This window comes from Balaenoptera physalus, assembly GCF_965194825.1.
Source record: "Balaenoptera physalus genome assembly, chromosome: 5".
Lineage (NCBI taxonomy): Eukaryota > Metazoa > Chordata > Mammalia > Artiodactyla > Balaenopteridae > Balaenoptera > Balaenoptera physalus.
In genome coordinates, this window is record NC_138884.1 from 122,640,981 (window position 1) to 122,655,128 (window position 14,148).

General features: G+C 38.9%; 1 protein-coding gene across 1 annotated transcript in view; it reads right to left on the reverse strand.

Annotated features, from left to right (window-relative positions):
- LOC309661338 (uncharacterized protein) overlaps positions 1-14,148 on the reverse strand; it is a gene marked incomplete at its 5' end in the record, with an annotated part of 709,907 nt that overhangs the window by 554,884 nt on the left and 140,875 nt on the right. Inside the window, 2 exons of the mRNA XM_082463079.1 lie at positions 7,542-7,595; positions 8,431-8,451. The remainder of the gene's footprint in view (positions 1-7,541; positions 7,596-8,430; positions 8,452-14,148) is intronic.

The following is a 14,148-nucleotide window of genomic DNA, read 5'->3' on the forward strand; positions in this document are numbered from 1 at the left end:
ATCCCACATGCCGCGGAGCAATTAGGCCCGTGAGCCACAATTACTGAGCCTGCGCGTCTGGAGCCTGTGCTCCGCAACAAGAGAGGCCGCGATAGTGAGAGGCCCGCGCACCGCGATGAAGAGTGGCCCCCGCTTGCCGCAACTAGAGAAAGCCCTCGCACAGAAACGAAGACCCAACACAGCCATAAATAAATAAATAAATAAATTTAAAAAGAAACAGCACACTTGGAGACACACACACAAAAGTTAAAACAACAACAACAACAACAACAGAAGTGACATTGCATGACTCCCAAGACTAGGTCAGAAAAGGCAATACAGCCCCCACTTTGTTTGCTGAGATGATGACTTTGGGACCCCTGATGCTACAGAAAGGGGATTACCCTGAGACTGCCATACTTTGAGGAAGCCAAGGCAACAAGGAGAGTTCAAGTGGAGGTGGTCCACTTGACACCCCTGTTGATGTCACAATTGACAAATAATGTCAACCACCAGGGAAATAAGAGAAGACACCCAAGTGACTCCAGTCCCCACCCGTTGAGCCATCTCTAGCCACCAAGTCTTCTCAACCGAGGCCCCAAAGTATGAGCAGAGACAAGCCATTGAACTATGCCTCATCCAGATTTCTGAACCACAGAATCTGTGGGCATAATAAAATGTTTATTTTAAGCTGCTAATTTGGGAGTAATATGTTACACAGCAGTAGTAAGTACAACAATAGAAATTTTGCAAAATATTGACTGACCTGGCCAATTTCTAGAATTCACAAGCTCCACCAGTCGCTTTATCCTATAGTTCCAACTTTCCCTTATACATCTGTCATGCATTGAGTTCTGTCCCCCAAAATTTCATATGAAGTCCCAGCCCCAGTACATCAGAATGTGACCTTATTTGGAGATAAGGTACAGAGGTAATAAAGTTAAAATGAGATTATTAGAGTGGCCCTAAACCAATATGACTGATGTCTTTATTTAAAAAAAAAAGTAGAGACAGACATACATACAGGGAGAAAGACATGGGAACATAAAGATAGCCAACTACAAGCCAAGGAGATAATCCTAAAGCAGATCCTTCCCTCAGGGACCTCAGAAGGAACCAACTCTCCCAACACCTTGATTTCTTTTTTTCTTTTTTTATATTTTCAATTTAAATTTTTATTTTTATTTTTTAATTTTTTTAACATCTTTATCAGAGTATAACTGCTTTACAATGGTATGTTAGTTTCTGCTTTATAACAAAATGAATCAACACCTTGATTTCTGACTTCTAGCCTCCAGAATTGTGAGGCAATAAATTTCTGTTGTTTAAGCCACCAAGTTTGTGGTACTTTGTTATGACATCCCTAGAAAACAAATACAGCATCCAAGCTAGGGCCAGTAGTCAGGGAGAATTCCCTGGGGCCAGAGACAGATGGAAGATTTCAGAGTCACATTATCTATTGTTGGAACTGTCCCAATGTGTATCATCTCCAGTAATCCCGTCAAGTGGTCTGCTAACCTATTTATCCCTGTGGTGCTAAGGATCTCACTACCTCCCAAAGCAGCCATTGCATCTTTATCCAACTTTGTTAACAATTTATTTAGTAAGCCAAAAGCATCTTTAGGATCATACAGACTGAATTTAATCCACCTTACAGAGGATGGTCCTTTACAAATTCTCAGACAGCTGTCTGTCTCCCCTGAGTATACTCTTCAACCAAAGAAACTTCCCCATGCTCATGCAGACATTCCTTATATGATATGATTCCATGTCCCTTCACCACCATGATTATTCTCCTCTGAATTTACGTCCATTTATGCCAAAACAAGAAATAAATTTCCTATAATAAAAGCTGTACAGTAAAACCACAGACTACCTCACAAAGCAGTGAGTTTACTGTCACTGAAAGAAGAGCTTTGAAGACTCACAGATGCTGTAGAGAAATTACTAAATCAGAGAACATATTAGACTCACTGTCCTCAAGGATACCTTTTGATTTTATGATTTAATAACATATTAGACACCTGAGATTCTGTTTATCTTCTCTCGTGAACTGACTAATAAATGAAGTACAGAAGGGGCACACAATTAAAAACTCTGATGATAGTATATTTTAGTAAGGCTTCACAAAAGAGGAAAACTGCAGAAATAGAAATGAGAACATTCTGAACAATAAGCAGCAAGCTAGTTATTTATCATAGCATCTCATTTATCTTCCCTTTGGATAAGCTAGGTCTTTAATCCTTCTACCACCAATGCTCATGAGAACATTTTTACCAAAGCAGGTTTATGGAATTAGATCTAATTGCTTGATTCTTTTTATTGATGTTGAAATCAGAAAGCTCAGAGGAAGATTTCTTTCACATGGCTAGCCCCGCGGCATTTTCATACAAACCTATCTATAGATCAATCTCTAAAACATGGTTCCTTTTAGTAAAACATATTTGAATAAAGCTTTTACCTTTGAACAAAAAATGAAAAGGCTGTAAGGAAGTTTTTGTGTGCCTGACCCAATGCACAACTAGGTTGTGAATGGTTCTAAGCCGTCCAGCTTCCTGCATTCCTTAACAATGCTGCTGAGCAAGAGAACTTGTCTACAGATAGAGAATTCCTAAGATTCTGTGTGCCTACGTTCAAACTCCTATTCTGCTCATAAAGCTAAATGAGCTTCAACTGTGACACTTGCTATAAAATAGCAAATACAGAATATCATACCCTCAGGATACCAATATTTCTGTCATGATCCCATCTTTGCTCTGGAGATAGGGGCATTTTCCAATTCACAAGCTCTTCACACCTTGAAAATACTCCAGAAAAGAGCAGGGTAGGGGTCAGGGGAAAGAGTTGCCTAAGGAGAGTGAAGGGGCCTTTTGTACCTTTGTATGATTTCTCAAAAAAGTGGCTTCATTCCTTAGCCCAAAATAAATTTAAATTTAACGTCAAAGATTTAAACAAAACAAAAGAGAAACCACAAAATATCCAGGAAAAAAAAATGAGGGATTCTTTTTTAATCTTGAAATATGACCTTTATAAACATGACCCCAAACACAAAACCCATAAAAGTAAACTAAGTTTAACATCATAAATTTCTAAACTCTCTGAATGACAATAAATAATCAAACAAAACAAAACCACTGGCAACAGTTTCTATATGAATAGAAACTAATATAAACAAACAAAAAAATGCTTAATTTCATTCATAATTTTTAAAATGGAACTCAAAGTGAGGAAATTGCATATTTTACCTATCAGATTAGTATTCATTTTAAAAGTAAAAGCCAGTGTTGTCATGAGTGGAAGGAAATAGGCCTTTTCATATACTGTTAATGAAGCAGTACATTGTTGCAAAAATTTCGAAGGGCAATTTGGCAATATCTATCTCTGATGCTTTTCATCAGTTTTGGAAAATATTGGCCATTATCTATTTGAATATTGCTTCTGCCCCATTATCAATCTTCTTTTAATACTCCTATTATGTATATGCTACCTAAAATAATCTTGAAGAACAGAGCTGAACAACTTACACAACCACAGATCAAAAACTATTATAAAACTATGGTAATTAAGACTGTGATAATAATGCAAATATAGACAAACCAACTATGGTAGGCAGAATTCTAAAGATACCAACTTCCACTTCAAGATCACTATTCACTGTTATTTAATCAAACCTAATCAAAATACTGCTGTGAAGGAACTTTGCAATATTATTATGGTTACTAACCACCTGACTTTAAAATAGAGAGATTATCCTGGATTCTCCAGGTGGGCCCAATGTAATCACATGAACCCACAAAAGAAAAAGAGGAAGGCAGAAGAGCCAGTCAGAGATGCAGCAGAAGGGGTAGTAGGAGAGATTCTAAGTGTGAGAGGAACTTGACTTGCTGTTTCTGGAGGGCCACCCAGAAAGCATGAGAAGGAATGCACAGCCTTGAGAAGCAAAAACTAAACCCCAGCTGACAGCCAACAAGGAATTGGGGAACTCAGTCCTACAAGCACAAGGAATTTAATTCCACCAACAACCTGAATGACCTAAGAAGCAGATTCACCTCCAGAGCTTCCAGATAAGAGGCCAGCCCTGCCAACACCTTGATTTCAGCCTTGTTACACTCTAAACAGAGGACCCAGAAGAGCCACACTGTACCTAGGCTTCTGACTCACAGAGCTGTGAAACTTAAAATAGGTGCTGTTTTGAGCCACAAAATTCATGGTAATTTTCAATGACAATGTAATATATTCTCAACATGGAATACTATACAAAAATGAGAATGAATGATCTACTACTATATCTAATGATACAGATGAATCTCAAGAACAATGAGTGAAAGAAGCCAAATACAAAAACAGCATATAATGTATGATTCTCTTAAGAAAAATATAAAAGCTGATAAAATTAATATATGATGTTTAGAAGGACAATAGTCACCTGTGGGAGGATGGTGAGGGTTTGGTTAGTGACTTTGGAACACAAGGAGAGCTTCTGCAATACCAGTAATATTCTGTGCCTTGATCTGGGTTTCATGACACGGAAGTGTTCAGTTTGTGAAAATTCATCGAGTTTTACAATTACAATATGATCACTTTTCTGTATGTTTATCATACATCCATAAAATATTTAAACAATAATGGAAGCTAATGTTTGCAGTCCAATTGGACATTCTCAGTAACTTTACGTCATAAAAATATTTTTATATATGCAAAAAAGTGGTAGAGTCATGAGTAATTTATATTTTTTAAATTAAAATTGTTTAAAATTACAATATACGAAAATAGGCACTGTACTTTTTCTTAAGTCTCTTTACATAATGCATCACGTTTGTTTTTGTACTCTTATCTCATTTCTTTTATAAACTGTAGTGTACTAACTAAAACATTAGTCACACCTTTAGAGCACTCAAGCTAGGTTCATCATCATGGTTTTATAAGAATATGAGAAAACTGGAGAAGATTTAAGTAATGAATCATAATTTATTCTTGAAAACCTGCCAAATGTTTTAGATCTTGGTTCCTATCTTCCCTTTCAGGTTGTAGTCCCTCATATCTACAAATAATCTACAACTGTTTTTTATTTGCTTTAGTTCTAGCTTTTTATATCCCTTTCCCACACTCCATCTGATTGACTATACTTGTTACATCTTCAGTCTCCCTGATACAATGCACACCACTGGGCTGGACTGTTTTCTGCATCAATGCCTCTGGATGCCTTCTATCTGATTGCAGGCCAGACTTTCCCACAACATATCCTGAAGGATCATCATCCACTCAATATTTTCCTCATCCCCATATGCAAGTCCTGACCCTTCTCTATCTTCTAGGTTCTGCCCTTTCATGAGATAAGATTCATCTGAAAGAAGACTTTTGATAAATGAGCGCACTATAAAATGCGAGCCCAGATCAAGACACAGAATATTACCAGCATGTCTGATAGGACAGTTCACTAAAAGTTTGGATGAGAATCTATTAAAATCATTTATTCATTTAATCAGTATTTATAGTACATCTACAGTTCCAGTCAGGCTTCCTGGTGCTGGTACTACCCTAGAAAATCATGAGGCCCAATTTTTGGTCCTAGCTCTGCCTCTTTCTAGCTATTTGATCTTAAATGCATTATTTAATGTTTCTGAGCCTTAATTTCTTTACATCTAAAAATGTGTTAAAACATTTCTAAGATTTCATAACTATCTAAGGAAAGTCAGATAAGCCTTACTTAGAAAATACGGGTTGGTTTGGGGGTGGGGAGGGGCGTGGGGCAAAGACTTCCAGTTAAGCAGAGTTAATTGACCATGTTTTTTTAAAAAATTTATTCTCTTTTCATAAACCCCACAAAAAAAAAAAGAAGAAGAATTAAAAGGAGATAAACTATGAGGAAAAAAAAAAAAAAGAATGGACAACAGCAGACAGAAAATATTTTAACAAATTTAGTGGAAAAGAAGATGGAGCAGGGATAAGTAACTTAGCAGTGTGACCTAAGTGTCTGCAGAGAGGTATACCAGTAAACCAGTCAGTTTGTAGGCTAGAGGCTCAGGGTTAAGATAGCCGAATTTGCATGGAAAAGGGTGGGGGTGGGGGATTGGCAGTGGGGGGAGGGGGGTGTCAAGCTGAAGCCAGAGCCAGCTGAAGGTCTGTATGTTTGTACATTAAGCAGTTGGCAGTCTAGATTCCCTTCCCATCTCACCCATCAAGGACTAGAAATGGACTCAGAGAAGCACTGGACTCTCATGAAACCAGAGAACAGTGTGGCAGGTGAAAGGCTGAAAACAGAGGAGAGGATTAAGAGAAAATCTGAATGCCAGAAGCAGAGACTTTTTTCTATCCTACTCTCTACACTACTTTTTTCCACCCTATTTTCAACAGCAGCTGGACATGCAAGCCAATTCCCTCACATTTACCCCTCCTCCCCAGTTCATGCTGCATTTAAATATATTCAAAACGTTGTTGCCGGGCTTGTGACAGTGATGTAATATTTGGAAAAATTAGCAAGGAAATCTGGCAAATGAAAAGATGAGAGAATTATTAACTGCAGGGAAAAGTATTATATGAGAAAGAGTAGTGATGTCATATACAATGTGGCTTACATTTGCACAGTCATAATAATGTAAACACTGAGTTGATTTAACCTAAATTTATTGTGTTACTACATCGAGGAATGTAGTAGAAGGGAAGGAGAGTGGTGGGACTTGGGAGTGTGCTAGGTATGATCGTTTGATCTTCAACATACATTCTCACCCTTTCAATGTACCCCCTTAATCACAGAGGCTAGGAAGATAAAAATGACCACACTTCCCAATTGGTCGTGAAGCTACAGTTCTGCATATAATTTAAGCTCTGTCATAAGATGCACTTGCTTGAGATTTGGAAGGCAGAAGTGAGGCAAAGACCATTTCCTTGTAGCTGTGGTTACTGGTAAACAAGGTTAGACAGATAAGAATGTTTGAAGTGGGCAGACTTCACATTCCAATGTCTATTCAGGACTTAATGGGTGTGCCATGCACTCTGCAAGGTACACAATTGAACCCAACAGTCCTGTGTAGTCTTTGCCTCCACTCAGTTGTTGCCTGCCCACCCCCCTAACAATTTGGTAATCACCTAATTCCCTGCTCTGAATCCCTAGCCCAAACCAAACACTGAGAAAACTTAAGTCCTAAATGACAAATTGAGAAATAGCAGTATGAGCACATTATTGAGAAATCTAGAATTTCTTTTTTTTTTCTTCTTTTAAATTTATTTACTTATTTGTTTTTGGCTGCATTGGGTCTTCATTGCTGTGCGTGGGCTTTCTGTAGTTGCAGTGAACGGGGGCTACTCTTCATTGGGGTGTGTGGGCTTCTCATTGCGGTGGCTTCTCTTGTTGTGGAGCACAGGCTCTAGGCACCCGGGCTTCAGTAGTTGTGGCTCATGGGCTCTAGAGCGCAGGCTCAGTAGTTGTGGTGCACAGGCTTAGTTGCTCCGAGGCATGTGGGATCTTCCCGTACCAGGGCTCGAACCCATGTCCCCTGCGTTGGCAGGTAGATTCTTAACCACTGCACCACCACGGAAGTCCTGAGAAATCTAGAATTTCTTACCAGGGAAATCAGTTAGCAGAGTGAGAGTGAGTAGAGTAGCATTGGAGAGCAGACCTGGGGATACACAGAAGTGAATATAACATAAATTATACTGCAGGTATCCTAAAAGCATCAACTATGTCTGGCTTCATTCACCTAATATTGTTGCAAGGTTAAAGGTAATACTGAAACAGGAGGGAAGGAGGCAGGGCACAACCTTTGAAAGAATGACATAGCCCGAGGACATGACATAAACTGATTAGAGCCAAATGGATCCAAGATGGCAGACAAGTTGACTTCCACTAGACCTTGAGCCTCAGTATACACTCACTGTAACACATCATCAACTAAATGACACACTCACAGGCGCCATAACAGTTCCAAGGCCAACCATAAGGATCAAAAAGTGGGCAGTGGCCCAATTCGTGGAAATTCCCACCCCTTCCCGAAATAGCTGGAATACTCCTCCCACTCATTAACCTATGAAATTACCCACCCCTATAAAAACTGACAACCCCATATCCTGGTGCCTTTCTCACCTTCTGAGATGGCCCACACTCTGTTGGTGCAGTGTGTTTCTCTCTAAATAAATCCACTTCTTACCTATCACTTTATCTCTCACTGAATTCTTTCTGCGATGTGACATCAAGAAACTGAGCTTCATTAAATCCTGAAACCAGGTGTGTGATCTCAGTTGGAAGACTATGGGTTTTGGCCAGGTTCGAGTCCCAGCACATGGGTTCAAGTCCCAATCTGAGGTGCACGGTTTCAATATTACTATAGGGCGGTTTTAAACACCTACACAGATGCCAATTCGCTTCTCTAAAAATTTTTCTTGTGTCAGGTTTATAGTATTCATACAGCAAAAGGAGGAGGTACATCCAAGTATTTCACAACATATATGTCTCACCATACATCTCTTCATTGTCCTCTGAAAACAAAAGAAATAGTACGTGTTAATACAAACAAAATGTTTTGATGCTTTCTTTTTAACCCACTAACAAGGACTTTTACTCTCTCCCAAATCTCTAAGAATTTTCAGGAAGCTTAAGGTCCTATGATCATTTCTGGTTCTGCATCTACTGAATTACCACTTTGCATTTGCTAACTCTTCAGCCCAAATGGGTTCACACAAGGAACTCAGCTTCTGTTTTTGCTTTCTCTGTCTCATCCCTTCAACCACCCAAAACAAACATTTATGTACATACTTTCACACACGCTTTTGAGAAGAGCTGACTTTGTCAAGTTCTGGGGAATATAGAGGGAATTTACTCTGGAAAAATATAAACATCTGAAAAATAAAGTTTTAAATTCTTGTTCCTAAAAAGCCCTGTGATCATTTCTACAACTGCCTCCTGCTTTTAGCTCTTCTCTTCCTGGCACCAACCCACATAGGAAAAAAAAAAGTCATATTTTCTTATGTGGAAAAACTGAAGTCACTCCAACTCTCTATTTCAAACTCATCTCAGGGCCTCCCATTACACAGCCCAGGAGTCAGTAGAAACTTAGAAATTACCGCTGTCTGTTCAGCCACAGCACATTTTCAGAACAGAGCCAAAGCTTTTCCCTATTTTTGTCCCAAGGTAAGGTGCAGAAGGTTTTTAATTCAAATGGCGCAAAGGATGAGTTTCTGATTATCAGAACAATAAAATAACAAGAAGAATGCCAAAAGAAAATCATAATGTGCCATACTTGAAAATACTATAAAAAAGATAAATAGTAATCTCTCCTGGGTGGTTTATGTCAGGTTTTGACTGTCTTTTTGCCATTGGGTGGTAAATCTTCGTTCACTGCCTCCTTCAGGAGCCCACAGAATAAGATTAGGTAAAGAAAGCCCAAGTTATCCTTGAAAATAAATCCCTTCCTCTGTGTGTGTGTGTGTGTGAGTGTTTTATTTAATCATGTCTTCATATCGTTAACATTTTTTCTGCTTTGGCAAACATGACATAGGCAGTATCTCTCAGTTTTCTTATTTTGATTTCTGCATAAGTAGTCATTGGATTATAATGTAACTCAAAAATATTTTCATTCAGGAAGCCAGTTTCTGAAACTGCAAAGTGGTAAATATTTTATTCTTTAGACAAGTACACTTATTGAATGTTTCTAGACCCACTTTCCTCATTAAAGATTGAAAGAATATGAAGACTGAAAGGTTAAATACTTTGAATACTTATTTATTACTTTCATTTATTAATGAGAAATATATAAGTGAACTTGTGATTTTCAGGCTTTTTAAAACACCTTGAGTCATAATTAACATATTCTAAAATTTGCCCTTTGTAAGTATACAATGATTATTAGTAAATTTATAGACCTGTACAACCACCATCAAAATCTAATTTAAAAACATTTCTGGGCTTCCCTGGTGGCGCCGTGGTTGAGAATCTGCCTGCCAATGCAGGGGACACGGGTTCGAGCCCTGGTCTGGGAAGATCCCACATGCTGCGGAGCAACTGGGCCCATGAGCCACAATTACTGAGCTTGCGCATCTGGAGCCTGTGCTCCACAACAAGAGAGGCCGCGATAGTGAGAGGCCCGCGCACCACGATGAAGAGTGGCCCCCGCTTGCCACAACGAGAGAAAGCCCTCGCACAGAAACAAAGACCCAACACAGCCATAAATAAATAAATAAATAAAACATTTCCATCACCCCCCAAAATTCCCTGGTACCTATTTGCAGTCACTCCCATTCCTACTCTCAGGCCCAGGCAATAACTGATTTAATTTTTGTCTCTGTAGATTTATCATTTCTTAAGATTTCTTATAAATAAAAGGATGCAATATGTAGTCTTCTGTGTTTGGCTTCTTTCACTTAACATAGTGTTTTAAGGTTCACCCGTACTGTGGCATGTATCCGTAACTATTCCCATTTATTACTGAATGTACAGGTAGATATAACACATTTTGTTTATCCATTCATCACTTGATGGACTTCTGGGTTGTTTCCACTTTTTTGGCTCATATAAATAACGCTGCCATGAGCAGTCATGCGCAAATTTTTGTGTGAACACATTTCCAGTTCTCTAACAGCTGGGTCATATGGTAATTCTATGTTTAACTTTTTGAAGAACCACCAAACTGTTTCCAAAGTAGCTGCACTATTTTTGCATTCCTACCAGCAATACATAAGAATTCCAATTTTTACACATCCTCACAAAAACTTGATATTGTTAACCTTTTTTATTATAGCTATTTTAGTGGGTAAGTAGTAATATCCCATTGTGGTCTTATGTTGCATCTTCCTAATGACTAATAATGTTGAGCATCTCTTCATGAGCTTATTAGACATTTATATATCTTCTTTGTGAAATGTCTAGTCATATCTTTTCCCCATTTTTAAATTGGGTGATTTGTCTTCTGATTACTGAGTAGTTATGTGTTCTTTATATAGTCCAGATGCAAATACTTTACCAGATGTATTATTTGCAAATATGTTCCCCCAATCTGTGGCTTGTCTTTTTAAGACTTTCAGGTTTTGAAATGGGGGAAAAAATGTAATGGACTCAATATTATGTAAGAAAGATACTTAATCTCTTAATAATTTTATTATTTTAAATCCTCAAACGCAAATTTTAGAGCTTCTGGGTAATAATGCAGACCGAATTTGCTAACTGGAATTAAAGTTTACCCCCTAGAGGATGAACTGTAACACAAGAAAAACCTTTTATAATAATATGTTTTGATATAAGACTAGTAGCATACTAGCCGCAACTGGCTAACTGTCTTGTGGAGGGTAGGGGCAGGGGGGATGGAAGGGATGGGGGGAGGGGGGGCTGGGTGGGCAGAGGGAGATGCTAAGTTGTATCATTGTCAATTTCCATGGTGTAAATACTTCCCCTTGGACCTCTCAAGGTACTAATGTTTTAACAACCAGCTCACAAATTCCTGAATATTCAGCTATTGACTCTAGAGAGCCAGAAGGAGCTAGCTCTAGTACACTACTGAAAATCCATGATTAGACTGACAATAAGAAGTCTTGAAGAGAAACCCCTTTAAAATTTAAAACAAACAAATAAACAAACAAACAAAAAACTACTGCTTTGCAGGAATTTACAGATTACCAATAAAGAAGTCACTGATCCTTTACATAAGAATGAAAGGAAGATGAGTTTTTAAAAATCCAGGTCTACAGATTATAAAAATATATTTTTAAAAGTTCTACAAGGATGAAAATGAATATAGGAATATTCTCTAAAGCAGAAAATGGAGAACATTTTATAACAATGGTATCACTCCATTAATCAGGCAAACTGACTGGAGCAAACTATGGTAGATATGGGGAATTCATTCCATATGGTTTGGGTAGTGCTGACCTTTCCCATCTTTCTACAGCTGCAAACACACAACCCTGGCCCTCCAATCAGAATATTTCACCCCCTTATTCTCTGAGATTGGTTCAGAAAAGGCAAATGAACCAATCCAGAAACCTACCTAGAACTTCCACTGGAAGGAGGTGTACAGGTATGCCCTGCTTTTGGAAGGTTTGCTTTATGCCACTTCACTTTTACTAAAGACCTATATTAGTATCTGTTTTTACTAACCAAAAGAAATCCAAAGAGGACTTCTGCTTTTACGAAAAAAGGCAAAAAGCGAAAATAGCATTCAGGGTTTGTTTTGCAGCGAGCTGTTACAAAGGCATTGGGCACTCTGAGCAGTGACAGTGGCACTGCCAAGCTCCTTCCCTAGGAACTACACTCAGTATCTCATCTAGCCGCCAAAGCTTTGAACTGTGTATGTGAGCATCTGTGCCTTATGGAGATTTATTTTGTGCATTCACTAGCAAGAGGTGTCCTAAAATAATTGCTCCTTTGCTTTACACCACTTCAGCTCATGAAACGTTTCATAGGAACACTCTACTGTCGGATAGCAAGGGAAACCTGTATTCTTTTAGCTGAGGTCACTAGGCAGGAGGACAATGAAGCCTGGAGTTGTAGTTTCTCAAATGGTGAACCATTCTTCTCCCACTATTTAGTCATCGGATTTGAAAGGGATTTTTTTAAAAACCAATTATCCCATCCCTCTTTCTACAGTGCAAAGCATTCCCCCTAGCTACTGGTCTAGAAGTGATCCAGTCAAGGCAAAGGTCAGAACTTTCAGTCAGTGGTTACGGAAGCTAAATGCTCTCTTTCCCAGAAAGTGACCCAGTGGTCTCTAGCAGTCATGAGAAAAGTCAAGCTGAGGATAAACCAAACACAGGGAGGATGGCAAAGTCTAGAGAATTTCAGAGAAAGATCCAGAATCCTGATGAAGAAGGCTTTCTTGAAGAAGTTGTGTGGACAAATCTTTTTTGTTTTAATTTTTGTTTTTCAGCCAGTTTATATTCAATTTTCTATTACTTGCAACAAAAGCAACCTATCTGGTTGAACATCTTTCTGTCCTGGTTTGTTTTGTTTTTTAACTTTTCTGTATTATTTGACTCTGCCAGTCACTTTTTGGAATTTTGTCCTCCTGGGGTTTCAATCCTTCACTCATCTTCTGCTCTTTAAAGGCATCCAGCATATCCCCGGAAACAAGCATGGAAAGACATGTACAGCACAGCACATTGCTGTTGATCCAGGGTCATCTCTCTTTTTTCACCAGCAACCTCTTTTCACACAGGTCTATGTGACCCAGTTTTGGACTGTATCCTCACTCTAACATTTACTGACCTAAAACAAATAGACTGCCAGTTATTTCTCCAGCAAAAATGAGTTTATTCAGGGTCAACAAAGAATTGCATGAGCAATCACGGTGAGCTACATTTGAGTACCCTACCCCCACCCCTCAGCAAAAAGGAGAGGAAAACTGTTTTAGAGAGGGGGAAAGGAAGTTGGAAGGTCTATAGTACACAAAGAGTCTATTGCAGGAATTGAGAGTTCAAAGTATAGTGGCTTTTCATTAGCTGAGTCGTGACAGTCTCTCATTTGTTGAGCTCTTGCCAGGCAAGAAGAGGAAGTCTTTCTTCTTCCTGTTGGTCTCCACTATCACCCTAGGGTTTGAGCGCTCCCCCTTCTGGACTCCCAACACTATTTTAACTGAAGTTTCAGTTTATTAATTTTTACTTGCCTCCTCCTTTTGATCGAGATCTCTCTCTCTCTCTCTCTCTCTCTGAAAGCATTGCTCATTGAGAGTTACGTTTTCCAGTTTTTAGCAGTTTTTTGTCCCTCGATGCCAGGAAGGACCTTTTCTGGGTATAGTGTCCCATGTCAGAGGAAAAGTGCATAGACTGGAAACCTCTTGAGGTTACATGTGAGTAACAATGAGGGATAGGAGGGAGAATTCTCAGGTACTTTTTATCTAAAGTTTATATGGGATCAAGATCATAGACATTGGAGATCATCTGAAACATTATGTCATCATCAATGGTTTGGCAGACAAGATTCCAACAGGCCTGGTCTGGATAGCTTGGAAAAGCTGTATCATCAGATGCCACCTGCTTTAATTCCGGAAAATCTTTACTTTCAGGTCACCAGATGATGTGCAGGTCCAGTCAGCGTTCAGCATTTTCTTTAGGTGTGTCACATGAATCCAAGAATCTGTTCCCTGGAGTTTGACAGCACAAGGGTTGGTTAGCAGTGCATGGTAGGGGTCTTTCCAGTGAGACTGAAGAGTCCTTCTGAAGGTATCTTTTCCAATAGACAAAATCTCC